Raw genomic sequence first — 18,329 nt, 5'->3', positions numbered from 1 at the left:
CCTTCCTTCCTTCCTTCCTTCCTTCCTTCCTTCCTTCCATTCTTCCTTCCTTTCTTCCTTCTATTGTTCCTTCCTTCCTTCCTTCTTTCCATTCTTCTTTCCTTCCTTCATTCCTTTTTTCCTCCCTTCCTTCCATTCTTCCTTCCTTCCTTCTTTCCATTCTTCCTTCCTTTCTTCATTTCTTTTTTCCTCCCTTCCTTCCATTCTTCCTTCCTTCCTTCCATCCATCGTTCCATTCTTCCTCCCTTCCTTCCTTCCATCCTTCCTTCCATCCTTCCTCCTTCTATCCTTCCTTCCTTTCTTCCTTCCTTCCTCCCTCCCTTCCTTCCTCCCTCCCTTCCTTCCATCCTTCCTTCTTTTTTCCTTTCCTTCCTTCCTTCCTTTAAATCCAACTTCTTTAATACACAGTAAGCACTCAGTAATTTTTAAATAAATAAATAAATAAACATAAATGAAAAAAGACAAAAAAAATAAGAGAACCACTTTAGATTCATGGTCAAATGACAGTATTTAAATTAAAATCCAGATATATAAGTAGCAATGCAGAGAATGAGTAGATATTTTCAATGAACAAGATCCTTTCTAAATTTATCAGGCACAGAGTAGTTATGACTCCTGATTATATACTGTTCAGATGTGGGGGTCATCTTCATAAAATTACTAAGAAGCATGAATAAAAAGAAAAAAGTCATATAGAAGTAGAAATCAAAGAAGAAAAGAGGAATCAGGCCAAAAGAAAAAGATTAAATTGAATTGATGGGTACCATGAAATAGGTGGAAACTGCTAGTTTCTAGCAAAACTTTCAAGACTGAAGAAAACAGCTCAAATCAATATATTTTATGTCATTAAAGTGAACCAATTTTAATTAAAATAATAAAGGTCCAATGACCCATTGATTGGACAATAACCTAGGTCATAAAAAACGCAAGGCTTTCTTCTGTAATTTGTACTCAACCCAGAAGCCTCTGATCTTCTGTCTCTCTTAAAGCAAATCCCAAAATGCAAAACAATTGCTTTCAAGCACTATGATTGTAAATAAAATGTCTTTGTAAAATTGTGCTTGGCTGACAAAACTGAAGCACATACATGTCATACACTCTGAGTCTAAAGTTCTGTCTTGTCCAGCAAGAGAGCAGAGTCAGTATTAAAATGCAAGAGATGACTAATGTCTGGGAGAAGACAAGAGCCCCAAATAAGGGTCCCTGCTCCGTATTTATTAAGATCAGAAGGCTTACAAACGTGATGGGTGTGCACAAAGAGAAAATGAATCTGTGAACATTAACTCATGGGCATGAGGGAAAGAAGGTTTTGAAGATTGACGGTGTTGGGGGTTTGGGTCAATGTAAACCAAAATTCTGGCGCCAGGCAGATGTTATGTTACTAGCTGACAAGAGGTGCCTTGTCTGTTTATCTTAGCCAGCCTAGGGGATAAGACAGAAAGAGCCTGCAACCGCAAGGTCAACAAGGCACCTTTCTTTTGTTAATTAGCTCTGCTCTGGGCGACTTCCTCCTGCAGTGGTCTATAGCCCTATTTACCTGTTTACCTAATTTGGTCCTTCCTTCCTGTGAAAGAAGCTTTCTGCTATAGTACTAAGTTGGAGGGCATTTTCACCCTGAATACCTAATCTGGTTTACCTCATATACCTTTGTATAGGGGCCTTTGCCCCCTTTCTCTATCCTGGGGACCTTTGTCCCCCTTCTCTATCCTTATTCGCCTAATCTTGTTTACCCAAACTTGGGTGTGAGCATTCTATGGCTTTGTAATTTTTTATGCCTTGCTAACCCATTGGTGCAAGCTCAGGGAATTGCTAAGCTTACTCCCCATACATACCCATGCTAAACAGTATGTCTTAAGATTCCCCCGCACCCTCTGCCCCACTGGCTTGTTACATTGCCTTGTTATTACATTCAAAATGTCTCCTTATCATTCATTCATCCGACTGTATTGTTAAAAATGTAATGGAATTATGTTCATTGTTTTCCTGAAAACTATTAATTAATAAGTACTATTTGGTTAGATGAGTGACACAGTGAAATTTAATAATAGCAGCATTGAATCTAGAGTGACATAAGTCAGCTAAGACTTTATGGAGATCAGTGGGAAGCTCATTAGTTGTTAAGATCTCAGAGCAGTTATCATGTTCTTTGGACTTAAAGATTAACAAACTTTTTTTTTTTAGGGCATCCAGAATTGATCAGGATTATAGTAGCTAGCTTTTCCTAACACGGCCACAAAACACTTAAATTGAAAACAGTTAAATTGAATGTTCATTTAATATCAGCTAGCTAGTTTACTGGGCCTCCTCTGGCAAAATTTGTGTACTAAGTCAGGTTATAGTTAGAAAGTGGCTTGGTGAATGTTCAATCAGAGCCAGAGTTGGTTGGATGATCTGGTGTCATCAATTCTATGTTACCCTTAATAGGAAGAAACATTGGCCAAGGGAATTCACATTACCTGGCCAGGATATGTGTTCTTAAAAACAGCAGAGGAAACACATTAACAGCCCCTTTTGTTTTATATTTTCTTCAAAGAGGGTAAGCTTCACTGTTTTAAAGTTATATTCTCCAAACTATAATCACAATCTAGTTCCACTTTTCTAAGATAAGATCATGGACATCTTAGCTGTGTTTAAAATGTGGAACAATTTTATAGAAAATTTTCCAACTGCTTTTTGCATCTGGTAAATCTCATCCATGTTTCTATATTCATGGATATCTTTATGCTTAAGTTGTATTCGCAACTACATATTGTAGTTGTCTATTGCTGCATAACAATTGATCTTAGTGCCTTAGAAGTACATTTATTATCTCAGAGTTTCTGTGATTTGGGAATCCTGCAATGACTTATCTGGATAGTTTTGGTTTAGGTTTTCTCACTGGGTCTCAGTCAATGTGTTGGCCACAGTTAAGAGTATATGAAGACTTGACTGGGACTCAGGAATATGGTTCTAAGATTATTCATGTTGCTGTTGACAGGAGGATAACTCCTTCACTATGTGGGTTACTCGCAACATGTCTTTTCCCACAGCAAGTGATGAGAAAGAGAGGCAGAGAAGGAAAGAAAAGCCACTGTTCTGTATAACGTAATATCAGGGTTACCATACTATTAATTTTGGCCATATCACATTGGTCACATAGACCAATCCTGATACAGCATGGGAGGGAACATTGAAAGAGTGTGAATACCAAAATTTGAGGGTCATTGGAGGCCATCATGTAGGCTGATTTCCAGTTTGCCCTATGATCCCCAATGATTCATACCCCTGGAACATTCAAAGAATAATCACCCTTTCCCAAAGCCCCAAAAGCCCATCTTATTACAGCATCAGCACATAATCTAGAATCTCATTGTATGAATCAGGTCCTGGTATGGATAAGTTTCCTTGGGTATAGTTCTATAGGTACAGTCTCTCCAGGACTGTTCATATTCATTTGTAGGCTTGTAAACTAAAGAAATAAGTTATATGTGTTCACATACTGAATATACAAAGGTGAGGCAGGCATAGGATAATCACCATAGATATTTCTTCATTTTTTTTGTTTATTTATTTTTTATTTATTTATTTTTTTTCAACGTTTATTTATTTTTGGGACAGAGAGAGAGAGACAGAACATGAACGGGGGAGGGGCAGAGAGAGAGGGAGACACAGAATCGGAAACAGGTTCCAGGCTCTGAGCCATCAGCCCAGAGCCCGACGCCGGGCTCAAACTCACGGACCGCGAGATCGTGACCTGGCTGAAGTCGGACGCCTAACCGACTGCGCCACCCAGGCGCCCCTTGTTTATTTATTTTTGAGAGAGAGAGAGAGAGAGAGAGAGAGAGAGAGAGAGAGAGAGAAAGTGCAAGTGGGGTAGGGGCAGAGAGAGAGGGAGACACAGAATCTGAAGCAGGCTCCAGGCTCTGAGCTGTCAGCACAGAGCCCGATGTGGGGCTTGAACTCAAAAACTGCAAGATCACGACCTGAGCCAAAGTTGGATGCTTAACTGACTGAGCCACCCAGATGCCCCTCACCATAGATATTTCTAATATGCAAGGGGAAAAATAGAAGATACACAGGAGTTTTTGGTACCTAGAAGTTTTTAAATCCAGCCAGAAAACATTGGAAATTTATTGATTAGGACTCTGTCCTATTCCTGCCAAGGAGTTTTTCCTACATTGACCATGTCTCCATTTTGGTTCTACCTTGAGTTATACTTTATCCTCATGAAAGAGCATATTTACAGATATTAGTCTTCTGAGCAGTCTGATTTCTCCTTGAAGGTCTCTTTTTATTTCCATTGTTTTTGTTCCTTACATTCTAAGCTGACAGTGTTTCTGCCACTATCATTTCTTTCAAAGGAAATTACAGTTCTCCTCTTCACCTCCTGAGGGATACGTCATTAGACAAAGCCACTCCCAAAAGTACCTTGGAGAAAAGCCTTTCTTTACATTGGTATTCTGCTGAAACAATGAAGTCTCCCCAGCTCCCCACACCCCAGCGTTCTAAAATCACTGTTGTTTGGTTGAGAGACAGACTTTTAGAAAGAACCTCTCTTCAGAGGCATAACCTTTGATCATTCTGAGGTCTCAAAGGCACACTTTCCCTTCAGCTTTATATAGGCTTTCCTCAGGGTTCCTTGAATATGATCTTTTCTTGGAATTCGTTTCTTAATATCACCATTGTTTACTTCTAACAGAGGTGGGAATCTTAAAATTAAGACTTGTTTAGATTATAAGATTTTATCTAACATCCCTATCCCACCCTTTTCAGTGCATCCTTTCCTTATTGCACTTTTGTCTAAAGAGTAAGAAGAAACTAGGAGACACTTTCAACATAGTAGTCGGAAATCTCCACAACTAGCTCAACCAGTTTATTGCTATAAATATATATGTTTTTTTACCTTCCACATTTCTGCGGGTAACTGGATATGCTTTCTGTCACTACTTAATGAGGAATCTTTCTGCCAATTTTTAGTAAGATTTTTTCCATACTTCTTTTAAGTCCTCTCTTCCAGCTTTTACACAAGTCAGTTCTAAAAACAGTGTATTTAAGGCACTTTAAGACCTCCCCAGCACTTTTCTCAAAATCCCTGCAGTTTATTTAGCTCCATTCATTACCTAGTTTCAAAACCAATCTCATATTTTAAGTTTTTATCATTATAGGTAGGATTAGACTTCTTATATCAAAATATTTATTTGCTACTTATGGTGGCATAATGAAGAACACAAAACTTTGCTTTTTAGAACAATATTTATTATCTCACTGTGTGTGTGCGTGCATGCGTGTGTGTGTGTGTGTGTGTGTGTGTGTGTGTGTGTGTGTGTGTGTATTAGGAATCTTGGAGTGTCTTAGCTGGTTGAGTTTGGTTAAGTGTCTCATAAGGTTGCAGTCGAAGTATTGGGCAGCATTACAGTTCTGAAAGACGTAACTGGGGCTGAAGAGTTCATTTCTAAGCTCTCCTATGTGGTTTTGGCAGGAGGCTTCAGTTCCTCACCACTGGGCTTCTCTCATAGAGCTTATCACAACATGGCTTCCTCTAGAACAAATGATGAAAGAGAGACAGAGAGGAGAGAGAGACAGGGAGAAAGAGAGAGAGAGAGAGAGAGAGAGAGAGAGAGAAAGAGGAAAGGTAAAGAGAAAAACCAAATCTTGGAGGTATATACCATCACTTCTGTCATAATCTATCAGCCACACATTCCAATCTTAGTAAAACATGGAGGGAGGTTACACAAGGTTGTGGATTCCAGGAGGAGGCAGGGGTTATTGGGGACCATATCAGAAGCTGGCTACCACAGATACTATGGATGTGGTTTGTTCAAACTTAGGAAGCACTAAAATAGAGTAGTTAAAAACAAGGCTCCCTATTCTGGAAAAAAAAAATTGGCAATTTCTTAAAAAGAAAAGCTAAATATACACTTACCTTATGATCCAGCAATTACATTCTGGGAGTTTATTTCAGAGAAATGAAAATTTAAGTCTACACAAAAATATATACATAATTGTTCATAGCAGCTTTTTATAATAGTCAAATAATGGAAACAATCAAAATATTCATGTGAAGAGTTAACACAAACTGTGGTGTACTCATACCATGGGACACTACTTGGCAATAAAAAGAAACAGACTATTGATATGTGCAACAACTTGAACGAACCTCAGGGCATTATACTGAGTGGAAAAGAATGTCATTCTCAAAAGGTTACATACTGTATGATTCCACTTATACAGATTTCTTGAAATAAAAATATAGAATGGAGAACAGATTAATGGTTGCCAGGATTTAAACAGAGATAATGGGGAAGGATTAGGTGTGACTATAAAAGGATAGTCTGAGGGAGATCTCTGTGGTATGGAATAGTTCTATATCTTGGTTGTGGTGGTGGTTACATGAATCTACACACGCAATAAGATTACATGAAAGTATATACACACTTTACACCGATGCCAATTGCATAGTACTGATACTATACTGTAGTTGTGTACAATGTAACCATTGAGGGGTAAAGAGTGTATGGGATCCCTCTGTGCAATCTTGCAACTTTCTGTAAATATATAATTATTTCAAAATAAACGTTTAAAAAATAATACATGGCCCTTCAAATCGGACAGTGTTCAAATCCCAGCTCTGTTAGCTACCAACTGTGGATAGATTACTTAACTATTTTTTATTAGTTTACAAAATTCTGTGGGCTCCTGGGTGGCTCAGTCAGTTGGGCATCTGACTTCGGCTCAGGTCATGATCTCACAGCTTGTGAGTTCAAGCCCCACGTCGGGCTCTGTGCTGACAGTTCAGAGCCCGGAGCCTGCTTCAGATTCTGTGTCTCCCTCTCTCTCTGTCCCTAACCCACTCGCATTCTGTCTCTGTCTCTCTCAAAAATAACTAAACATTTAAAAAAAAGATTACAAAAAATTCTGGTTAATTGGTTGGGATAATTTGTGGTGACAAAAATTTTAAGGTGAGGCTAGAAAGAAAACAACTGAAAGTAAAAGCACATGAGTCTTAAGATTTTACCTGTCTTTGCTTCATAATTTTCAAATCTGGTCACAAAAGGGGTGAGGAGATAGATAGTGTGGGAGAAGCAGAGGCAGAGAATGAAGTCCTCCCAGAATTTAATCATCAATGGGTAACTGACAGCTTGTGTTATTCTTACCAGGGGGTGGCGTTCTTGAAACATTGATTCTTCTTGGATATAGCCATGACATAAGCCTTTAATACTTACTTAAACTATTTGTCCCAGATCTTATGTTATTCATCTTTCAGTGGCCTTATTTGATACTGTTAATAACTTCAGTATGTTTTCTCTTAGACCTTAGCATGTATTTTCATCTCAAATAATTTATTTTTCTTAGCAACTGATAATCAAATTATTAAAAAGATTGATTTAAGCATCAGCAATGGTAACTTCAACCTTGACTCCTGGCTCAGTACTGATGGAAATAATCTGCTTGCCTATCTCAGAAGGACTGTACAAATCAATGAGCTTGTGGATCCTCACCTGAAAATGATCCCACGTCTTAGAACCTTCACCACGAGGAATTTTTCTTATAGTGATTCTCAAGAGTCTTGGTGGGCATCTGAACTGGTCCTTTCCCTTTGAGATTCTTTTCCTTTGTGCCTCTGACCAAGCTGGCATGTACTTCCTACCAAGATTTTATGTTTTGGTTGGTTAGAGTAATTCTAATTCGGTGAATCTCTGTTTTCATAGGTGTCCTTCCCATATATTTAAAAGCCATGGCTGCAGTATGGCTTCTTGACCCACCTGTTCCTCTACAGGAGTGAACACAGGGAGTCAGTAGCAGAAGTCAGGCATCAGGAACTCTGCTGTAGCTGTGACCATCTCTTCCTCAGAGAGAACTCAAATAATTTATAGCTAATGATATCTTTCTGCCACCATTTTAGGAGTGTGTATAAACTGTTGCCATATATTGTTCTATTTATAAATTCTTATTAATGGCATTACTTTCTGCTTCTGCTCCTCTAATATTGATTTACAATCCAACATTTCCATTTCCAGAGCCCCTAGAGATGGAGTCATTGCATGTTTTCAAGTGTGAAAGGATGATGATACCTGTAAGTGGGTACTTTTCTTAAAACATCTGCTCTTAAATAACCATTTGCCTTATTTGCAAAATGGGGATTATAATATCTAGTTTAAAGACTTACTATGGGGATGAAATGAGATAATGTGTCTAAAGGGCATAGCACATTGCTTATGTTGACTCAAACATTGAATAAACAGCAACTCAATATGCCAGCACCTATATCTTCCTCTGCTACTGTTTCCCTTCAGATTTGTTCATGGACATTCTGTTTTCTGTACCATCTCATGATGGTGGCCACCCAGTGTCTTAAGCTGTATCACTTTTACTTTCCATGGGTTCCTTCTCCCCTGTCAATCTTGCCCATTACTCTGTGCACATCAGATTCCACTGGGTACTGAAGCCAAATTGTAAAGAGATCTTTCTTCCATTTTGTTCTTTTCAAGAATTGCTTTATACTCCACAACAGAAAGTGTGCTTTTTTTTCTAAGATTCACTCATGAGTCACAGGTCCATAGGGAATCGAGTTGGGGGCTTCTTCGAGGGAAATCATCACACTATACTGAGAATCTCCTCTACCCTCAGGCAACCAACCTGCATTTTGGGAGAGACGATGCACATCACTTCTATTTCACATAGAACGAGTTCTTTCCTAGGAGGTTGCTCAGTTCCTCCAACAAATAGACTTCTCGTCCAACGAATCAAGGTTAATATGTTCCATTACAAAATCAGAAGGAAGCATTATTTTCTTTCTCTTCTTTCCTCATTTTATGTTCAGAAAATCCACTAACTGGACAATATCTATTCTCTCTCTCTTTCCTGAAATACCTAAATGATAAATAATACCATAGAAAATGAGAAACTATCCTAGGCAAACAGCTGTATTGCAAGGGACATTAAGAGACAGCAAACAACCCTTACTTCCTAGAACAACAAAGAATACACTTTCTTGAATTCTCCAGGCAGCACCCCACCCCCATCTCTCTCTCTCTTCATATGTGTATAAATGGGTGTACGTGTATATGTAAACCCAGTAAAAAGAAATGTAATGCAACTACTCCAATTTACTGTCACAAACAATATAACGAAGTACACTTAACTAAGATTTTATGTCTTTATTGTCATGTCAAAAATTAACACGCGATCTTCTACAGTTTATGTGCCAGGTAAAGATTGAACTTCCTGCTAGCAGATACTCAAATATTTTGATGAAGGAAAAGCAAGCACAAGTTAAGCAGGTGCGACTGCATGCCGCAGATTTCAAGGGACACCTCTTCTTTTATTTAGCAGGGGAGGGTAATGTTACTCTGAAGGCAGGTAAGGAGGCAGAATAGTTGCTACCTCTGTGTGTTTGGCAGGCTGCCAGCATCCCTGGCAATAGAGTCTGCTAAATCTTTTTTTTTTTTTTTAATCATTTTTGCTCATGTAGACTACTGAATACAATGCATAGAAACACAGTCCTTTCAAAATTACACAGCCTCCAATGCTCCTTACAATGTTTTTGGCTGCTATCAAGCAAAACCCCGGTTTCTGCTGACTTCCCATTTTAAATGACTCTTACAGTAATTTCTTGAATTCTGCTTTCATGAAGCAGTTCTAAGAGAGAGAAAAAAAATTTCCCCCAAGAAATTTGGGTAAATATGGCTAGGGGCCAAAGCAGAAAATGTGCTTTGCAAAGCTGTAGCCTGCCACTTCTTACATATTAAACTTATTATTGTGAATTGGGGATTTAGTCACTTCTTTTCCCTTAAATGTGTCTTACAGCCGTAGGCACTTGGAAATGCTCTGAATTAAAAAGTTTGGGTGTCTTAAATTAGTTCATGGTCTGTGATGGGTGAGTCCAGAGCTGATTTAGGGGCCAAGGTGGGTTAATACTATTGATGTTTGCAAGATGGTTTCAGTATTTCTTCTCATCAGTTTAGCTCATACCCTATTGTAAGATAATAATGAAATTATATTTTATATCTATTTTAAGGACTAGTATAATATTATAAAATTTCCCTGGCATATAGACGATATAGCTTATTAACTTATCTTAGCTAGTGTGATATATTAATAAATTGCTATTTGCTTTTTAAGTGTTTAAATCTGTAATGCTACATCAGATGTACCAAAGCAAATAAAGACATTTGAAATACTATATGGGGAATTACAATAATTGAGGATGTAGTTTCTATATTAATCTGCAAATATGAGGATACCAAACCTTGCAATAAATACCCTATGAAGTGACAAGTAGAAACCCAGTAAAAGAAAAAAAATATTCTTAAAGGAAAACTATTTTAATGAAAATTTTGCAAAGGGACTGTGATACATGATACATTTCTAGGTGTGAATGGAGCAATTTGTACAACCTAGGACAGCTCTTCTCATTCTTGTCTTAATGATATTCTCCTGAAATAAATACATAAGGCTAAACTTAATTTTTTTTTAATATCTATTCATTTTTGAGAGAGAGAAACAGTGTAAGCTGAGGAGGGGCAGAGAGAGAGGGAGACACAGAATCCGAAGCAGGCTCCAGGCTCTGAGCTGTCAGCACAGAGCCCGATGTGGGGCTCGAACCCAGGAACTGTGAGATCATGACCTGAGCCCAAGTTGGACGCTTAACCGACTGAGCCACCCAGGCGCCCCGAGCTAAACTTTTATAATTGCGCACATACTAAATAGAAACCTTCGCAGCAGTGCAGCATTGAGAGCTGTAGCCCTCAGTTACTCGGGTTTCACTTTCTCGTTCTTCCCTTTTGGTGGCGAGGAGGTACTTACCGTGTGTCCTAAAGGATCCCTTCACAGATGCTGCCCATGTCTGCTGTCCCCTTCTCTGGAGCCCTTTAGAACTTTGGTGTGGTGAAGGTAGAAGTGTAACATTATTCATTTTTACTCTTTCACTTTTTATATTCCCCATGAGGTCTAACTCCTCCTTTGGAACTCGACATCCGCTATATCTTTATGCCTTGGCCAAAACTTTAATTTTTTTAATTCCTCAAACTGCCGTCTTTTTCTGTGTCGATAGTGTTACTGTTGCTGCTGTGCTACTGCTTGGAAGCATTCTGGGAAGGGAGCCAGCTCCAAATTTACATTGGTTATAAATCAGGCAATTCATTAATAGTATAGCATGACCGAAGTTCCCGAACCGTTGCTTCCCTGAGAGTTACCACTTAGTCCTGTAGATGCCCCCAGAGAGCTCTCTGTTTATGGGAAGTGTTCTTTCTACTATGTAAAATCTGAGAATATTTCAGTGTGGGCAACCCACCCAAGAACGTGACTTCCTATATTTACAAAGTAACTTGGGTCCTAGAGAGATGTTATAATTTTGTCATTTTCAAGGAGATCATATTTTCAACATTTGATGTCCATAAACTCATGTGAATTTTTTTTGTGAACCTTATGCGGTTATGTTGGGGTTTTTTTTTTTGTTGTTCTAGACCCCATCTGCTTAGCATAGTTTTATGTTGTGCAGAATACACTGATATCTCACCTGATTTATAAAAACCCATGTTATGGTGATTTATTTAGTGCAGTCTTAAATAACACATAATGTAAATATAAATCTCTGCAAAAATAACAATGTACCCATTTATACATTTCTTTAAGCTAAAGGTATAATTACTGGCTACCTGAAAATAACATTAACATCATTGTAGGCATGAATTGGGAGAAATATTCATATCCATTCAGCGGATTTGCTCTGGAATTTTGAAATAGACCTTCCTCTAAAGAATTTCTTTTTTATTATTAAGTCTAACAGATCATGTAATAATTGGAGTTTTTTTTTCTTATCAGGATCAAAAATTATGCTCTTTTATTGTTAATGCAAGACTCTTTGACCTAATTGAAGTTTGATTTTTTAAGTAAGCTGAGATTCTGAATCTGATCTTTTATTACCTTGTTTGCTTTACTAAGTTATAGAAAGTTACTAAAGGATTATGATATTTTTTCCCTCATAACAGCTGTGTATTGAGATCACACTTCCCAGCATACCTAAACTTTTCCTACCCATATATGGCACACTTGTTTAAGTGCCTAAAGTTCCTTTCCCAAATTTATTTTTATTTTATTCTATCTGGTTTGTACAATGCCATTACTTTAAAAGGCCGATTAGAATCAATATAAAACACCTTGGATATTATATGCTAGATGAATTTTCTTACAAATATATATCAAGTAATACTTTTGACTGTGTTTTTAAGTTGTGAGAGCCAGGAAAGAACACCAAGTTAGAGGAAAGCATTGTAGCGGCTACGTATTTCTGTTTTACTTCTGTCTCTCTGTTTTCTCTGTCTTACTTTCATATAAAAGTTGCTTAGAGAATAGACTGAAATATTTACTAAATCAAATAGAAACTGCATAGATATCTGCCACGACATACACATATTTTAACCAAGTATGAGAAACCCATGCTAAGGTTTTCCTGAATCCACATGATTTACTCCCCTAGAGCCCCAATTTGTAAGCAGAACCTAACTTATTGCCACAAAATATGGAAATATGGAAAAAGGACTTATCCCTGCCTCTTGTTTTCTTCATGCCTTTTAAAACATATTGCTTTCTAAGATACCTAAAACCTCTGATTGCTTCTTTCATTTTACCTTGGCTTCCACCACTTCTCCACACTGACCTATTTTACTGTTTCTCAAACACCCCAAGTGTGATTCCACCTCAGGGCTTTGGAAGCACCTGTTTTCTTTGCATGGAATATGTTTCCCCCAGATGTATTGTGTGGCTGCACCTGTCCCTCCCCCCCCCCACCTCTTTTCCAGATGTACCTTATCAGTGACATGTACCTGATTCTCCCTGTTAAAATTCCAACTGTCCCTTGTTTCATGCACTCATCCTTCTTACCTCATTGTAATTGATAGCATTTCTTTCCTTATAGAATGCCCAATGTTTACTCATTCATTATATCTTTTGTCTTTCTCTTAACTAGAAGATTTGTCTGTTTTGTGTGTGTGTGTGTGTGTGTGTGTGTGTGTGTGTGTGTGTGTGTTTGTTGTTGTCATTGTTTGTTTTTTCTCCCAATTACATATTCTCAAATCTTAGAACAGTGCCTGGGATAGAGTAGGCTCTTTACTTATTTATTGAATGAATAAATGAATGACATAGCAGAAATTATGTTATTACTTTAACTGCAACAATATCTTACTTATTGACATACACAGAGCTTCTAAACTGCAGTTTAGGTACAGCCATCTCCTGAGAGGATGAGGTTGGGGTTGCAGAACTTTTAAGAATATACTTTGCTTAAAAAACATACCAGCTTTACCCTGAATATCCTTAGGGTGGTCTTGGTGGGGACACTGGTGGATATTAAAGTGCAGGAGACCAAAGCCACCCTCTCTTATATTCCTTGGGCATTGATTCCTCTGGTTACTGGGAGAGGAGAGTTGTCATATTTTTATAACATCGGTGCTTATTTGGGAATGTTGAGTGTGTGAAGTGTATGTGAGGGAAGAAGTGGTATTTAATTATGTAGTTAAACAAAACAATACATGTAAATACAACAGAAGGCCATAAGAAAATTACTTTTTTCAATGTACACTAACTGTATTTTCTAGCATTTTATCATCTTTTATATACATCTCTCCTTTTTAAATTCCTTACATATGATTTTCCAAATTGATTTGGTTAAACAATTTTTTCAAGCCATGCTGGGGAGGTTTGGTTTTTATGTGTTTGCTATAGATGATATAAATACAGACTGATGTATATAACCAAACAGTTTGGAAACAGTACTATATAAATGCTATTTATTTTAATTATTATTATTTAGTGGCAATTATATTATGATTTAGTTAAGCTTTATTATATTGTTCTAGGGTATTATCAATCTAGGAATGCTCATAAAAGTTCAATATCATTTGCGGTTTTATTTTGTCTTTGTAATCTATTTCTTGTGAATATGTAAAGAGAAAGGGATTGGGAAGTTTAAAATTCTTTTCATTTTTCTTTCCCATGTTTGAATAGCTACAGAATTACTAAATCCTATACAATTTCCCTCTCCATCTATCTCCCTAGTTCTTACTCCCGAAATGAGAAACCAAAATCATTAGCTGCTTTTCACCTTTTGCCTGAGCCTCATCTACTGTCTGGGATTCTTCAAACTATAAGTGGAATGGAAAATTGAGCACTGATAAAAATATTTTTGATATTCTTTCTGCACATTTTCTCATTAAACATACAGAGAGGAGGTTCACTGATGCTGACAGAGTAGCTGATTGTGCCTGGAAGAAATATTGTGGTGGCAAGTACAAATTAGATCATCTCGGACTAGCTTGCGTTTTGCTGTTTCAGCTGCTATGAATGACTACAACAAAATAATTTTTTTATTAATGTGAACAGATATATCAGGTAGAAAATTACTTTAAAAATAGTGATTTGGCCATTGCAACACCATTTCAATCCACATGAGCACAACAGTATGACAAGAGCTAGATGATCAACATCAGCCTTCTTTCTAAAATTTGAATTCATGTGTTGAAAAAGCAATAAAGATATCTAGAGCTAAATAAACTAATATATTCAGTAAAGGTTTTGCCTGCTCCATTTCTCACCTCTGCCATCATTAGTTTCATGATGTAAAAGAAAACACTTTCAAAATTTGTTTTTTGACGAAGTAGATACATCAATGGCATGTCTAAAAGATGGATTCATTTTGACAGTAGGAATAAAAAAAGAGCAAGATATGTGGCTATGGCATGCATAACATTTTGAAAACGATGCTCTAGCTTATTTGATGGCTATCCAGATATCTCAAATATGGGGGTGCATTGTCTATTTTCAATAATGTTCTTCTTTAAGAAAAAGAAACACTGTCTCTTTGGTTGCATATTATACAAAAGAAGTGTACCAACCCCGTACAGTTAAATAACTCCTCTTAGGGGTACCTAGACACATTTTTTTTTCATGAAATGTAATGGGTAAGTTTCAGAAATGTTGTAAAATCATGGCATGAGATTTAAGGATCAAAATATATACCTTTTAGAACAATATATATTAACATTCCAAATTATATATTAGAGAAGCTTATTATTTTTTTTTCTTATCTAGTCTTATACTTTTTTTCTTTAAGGTGAATTGTGGTTAGATATTATTTATTTGCACTTGACAAGATATACTTAGTTCTGAGAAAATATATGACAACTGAATATACATACACATTCTTTCATCTGCCAAGAGGCTGACTTTAAAAAGAATTAAAGACTTCAATACCCAAAAACAAAACAAAATAAAACAAAAACTACAACAAATAATGTGAATAGAAAAATGAGCAGAGGACCTTGATAGACATTTTTCTAAAGAAGACAAATGAAAAGATGCTTAACATCACTTATCAACAGGGAAATGAAAATCAAAACTATAATGAAATATCACTATATGCCTATCAGAATGGCTAGAATAAAAAATACAACAAATAACAAGTGTTGGCCAACATGTAGAGAAAAAGGAGCCCTCGTGTATATTGGTAGGAATGAAAACTGGGGCAGCCACTATTGAAAACAGTAGAGAGGTCTTCAAGAAATTAAAAATAAAATTGCCATATGATTCAGTAATTCCACTGCTGGGTATTCACCCACTGAAAATGAAAACACTAATTTGAAAAGACATATGCCCCCCCATTTTTACTGCAGCCTCATTACAATAGTCAAAATATGAAAACAACCCAAGTGTGTGTGTACAGATGAAAAGATAAAGTGGATATATATACACATATAGGAGTATTACTCAGTTATAAAAAAGAATGAAATCTTTCCATTTGCAACAGCATGGCAGGACCCAGAGGGTGTAATGCTAAATGAAATAAGTCAGACAGAGAAAGACAAGTCCCATAGGATTTTACTTATGTGGAATTTAAGGGGAAAAATAATAAGCAAGCCAAGAAAAAAAGAGACAAATAAAATATGAGACTCTTAAATACATGAAACAAACTGGTGGCTTCCAGAGGGTGAGGGGGCTGGGGGATGAATGAAATAAACACAGGGGATTAAGAGTACACTTATCACCATGAGCACTGAATAATGTATAGAATTGTTGAATTATTATATTGTAAACTTGAAAATAATATAACACTGTTAATTATAATTGAATTTAAAAAAGTATTAAACACTACCAATGTATAATTTAGTTTTATTGATTATGTTTAAAAATTTAGATGTAGTAAAGGAGATATGCACTTTAAGTGGACAACGTGCACATGGGGAGACCTCAGTTAGTCTGAATCTATCCTTTATTACTTGTATGACAGAGGCTATGTTGCAATACAAGCCCATGAATAGAAACACTCCATAATGTAAGCCAAACTTTTATTTTATCAAGGAGAGAGTTTTGTTTTTTAAAATTTAAAATTTTATATTATTATTTTTGAGAGAGAGAGAGAGAGAGAGAGAGAGAGAGAGAGAGAGTGCATGGGGGAGAGGGACAGAAGGAGAGAGAGAAAGAGAAAGAGAATTTAAGCAGGCTCCATGCTCAGTGACCCTGGGATCATGACCTGAGCTGAAATCAAGAGTTCAATGCTCAACAACTGAGCAACCCAGGTGTCCCTACAAAGGAGAGAATTTTTTAACTGACTAATTTAACTATGAAATATTTCCAGAGTGTAGATGAAATAGTCAAATATTTGCAAATTACTTACTATATCAATTTAAATATATATGTTTATAATAAAAATTACATGAAACATTTGGATGAGAACTATTACTTAGCCTTCGCTCAGATCTCATCAAACACATCTCTTTGCATTCTTTATTTGCATCTTGAGACCTCAGCAGCTTCATCTTCTTTGAGTCATCTAAGACAATTTTCCAGAAACATCACTCTGTTTGAAATACTCAAATGTATGAATAAATGGATCATGTTATCACTCAAAAATTTATTTCATAGATATCCCAGAAAATTACGTCATTCCCATTTATTCGTTTATTCTGTAAGCATGTATACATGATCTCCAGAAAGTAAGGTTACTTTGATACAGTGATTTTCAAAATGTTTGTTTAAAATTATATCTAATAGTTAATAGTTTTATGAGAAGACATCTCAGGAATAGTCACTAAATTGTTGTTATATTTATTTGCCTTTATTTTTAAATGCATATAGATGGCCTCTGTAATTGGCCAAAGACAGGATTGGTTGAGTCTTTCCTAAGCATGTTGACCAAAATAGAACATTCACCTGGTGAATTGCCTAAATTTGAATCAAATAGAGGGGTGCCTGGATGGCTCAGTTGATTAAGCATCAGACTGTTGGTTTAGGCTCAGATCATGATCTCATGATTTGTGAGTTTGAGCCCCGCATTGGGCTCTGTGCCAACAGTGCAGAACCTGCTTGGGATTCTGTTTCCCTCTCTCTTTGCCCCTCCCCTGCTCATCCTCTCTCTCTCTCTCTCTCTCTCTCTCTCTCTCTCTCTCTCTCTCTCAAAATAAATAAATAAATTTTTAAAAAGAAGTATCAAATATAAAGTTACCACCTTTTTTAAAGTAATGCTTATGTAACAAAAGTCCTTTTTTGATAGTTGAATATATCCGTTAAATTTATGTGTCCATTTTTTTAACCAAATCGGGGTGTAATAATATTGCAGATCTTTCTGGAGACTAATGAGGTTTAAATTAAGAGTATGCTTAGATTAGTAACTTGCACATAGTACTTGACACATGTCAAATAAATGATAACCTCTTATATTTATAAAAAGAATCACCAATTTTCATATTGTATTTTTCTTCAATGTTAATTAACAAAAGGTCTGTTAATAGATGCATAAATAATGCAACTACACATAATAACAGGTCATGTAGATAATTTTATCATTTTGTATTTATTTACTACCTGAATCTAAATGAAATGAAAAATTTTAAAAATGATGCTATTATGCATCAACTAACATATATTTGTCATTTGAAAATTTTGTTTAAAATGTGTTTATAAGAGAAAATAATATCTAAAACCATATGATATTTCTTCTCCTTCTCTCTTCTTCTTTCCCTTTTTCTTCCCCTTCTTCTTCTTCTTCTTCTTCTTCTTCTTCTTCTTCTTCTTCTTCTTCTGCCTCTCAGTAGCTTTCTGACTTTATTTTTATTTATTTATATTGAAGAATAATTGACATAAAATATTGTATTAGTTTCAGGTATACATAGTGATTTGATATTTATATACATTATGAAATAGCACGACAATAAGTCTAGTTACCATCTGACCATATACTAATTTCCAATTTGCATGTTGGGTATAGATTCTTTTTTTTTTTTTTTTCATTTTACACCTTACATATAAAAGTGAGTCTTAGTTTCATACCAGTTACATTCTAGAAATTCACTTCTAAA

At 36.2% G+C, this 18,329-nt stretch overlaps 1 protein-coding gene and 1 pseudogene across 2 annotated transcripts in view; one reads left to right on the top strand and one right to left on the bottom strand.

Annotated features, from left to right (window-relative positions):
• The window catches only part of CTNNA3 (catenin alpha 3), a 1,766,595-nt gene that overhangs the window by 1,452,140 nt on the left and 296,126 nt on the right, over positions 1-18,329 (top strand). The window lies entirely within an intron of this gene.
• On the bottom strand, positions 6,994-8,480 carry LOC121036692 (40S ribosomal protein S20-like; annotated as a pseudogene).

The sequence above is a fragment of the Herpailurus yagouaroundi genome, unplaced genomic scaffold, assembly GCF_014898765.1.
Source record: "Herpailurus yagouaroundi ecotype Mexico unplaced genomic scaffold, PumYag 163, whole genome shotgun sequence".
Taxonomy (NCBI): domain Eukaryota; kingdom Metazoa; phylum Chordata; class Mammalia; order Carnivora; family Felidae; genus Herpailurus; species Herpailurus yagouaroundi.
Note: the sequence above shows the minus strand (reverse complement) of the source record. Positions and strands in the feature narration are given on the sequence as shown.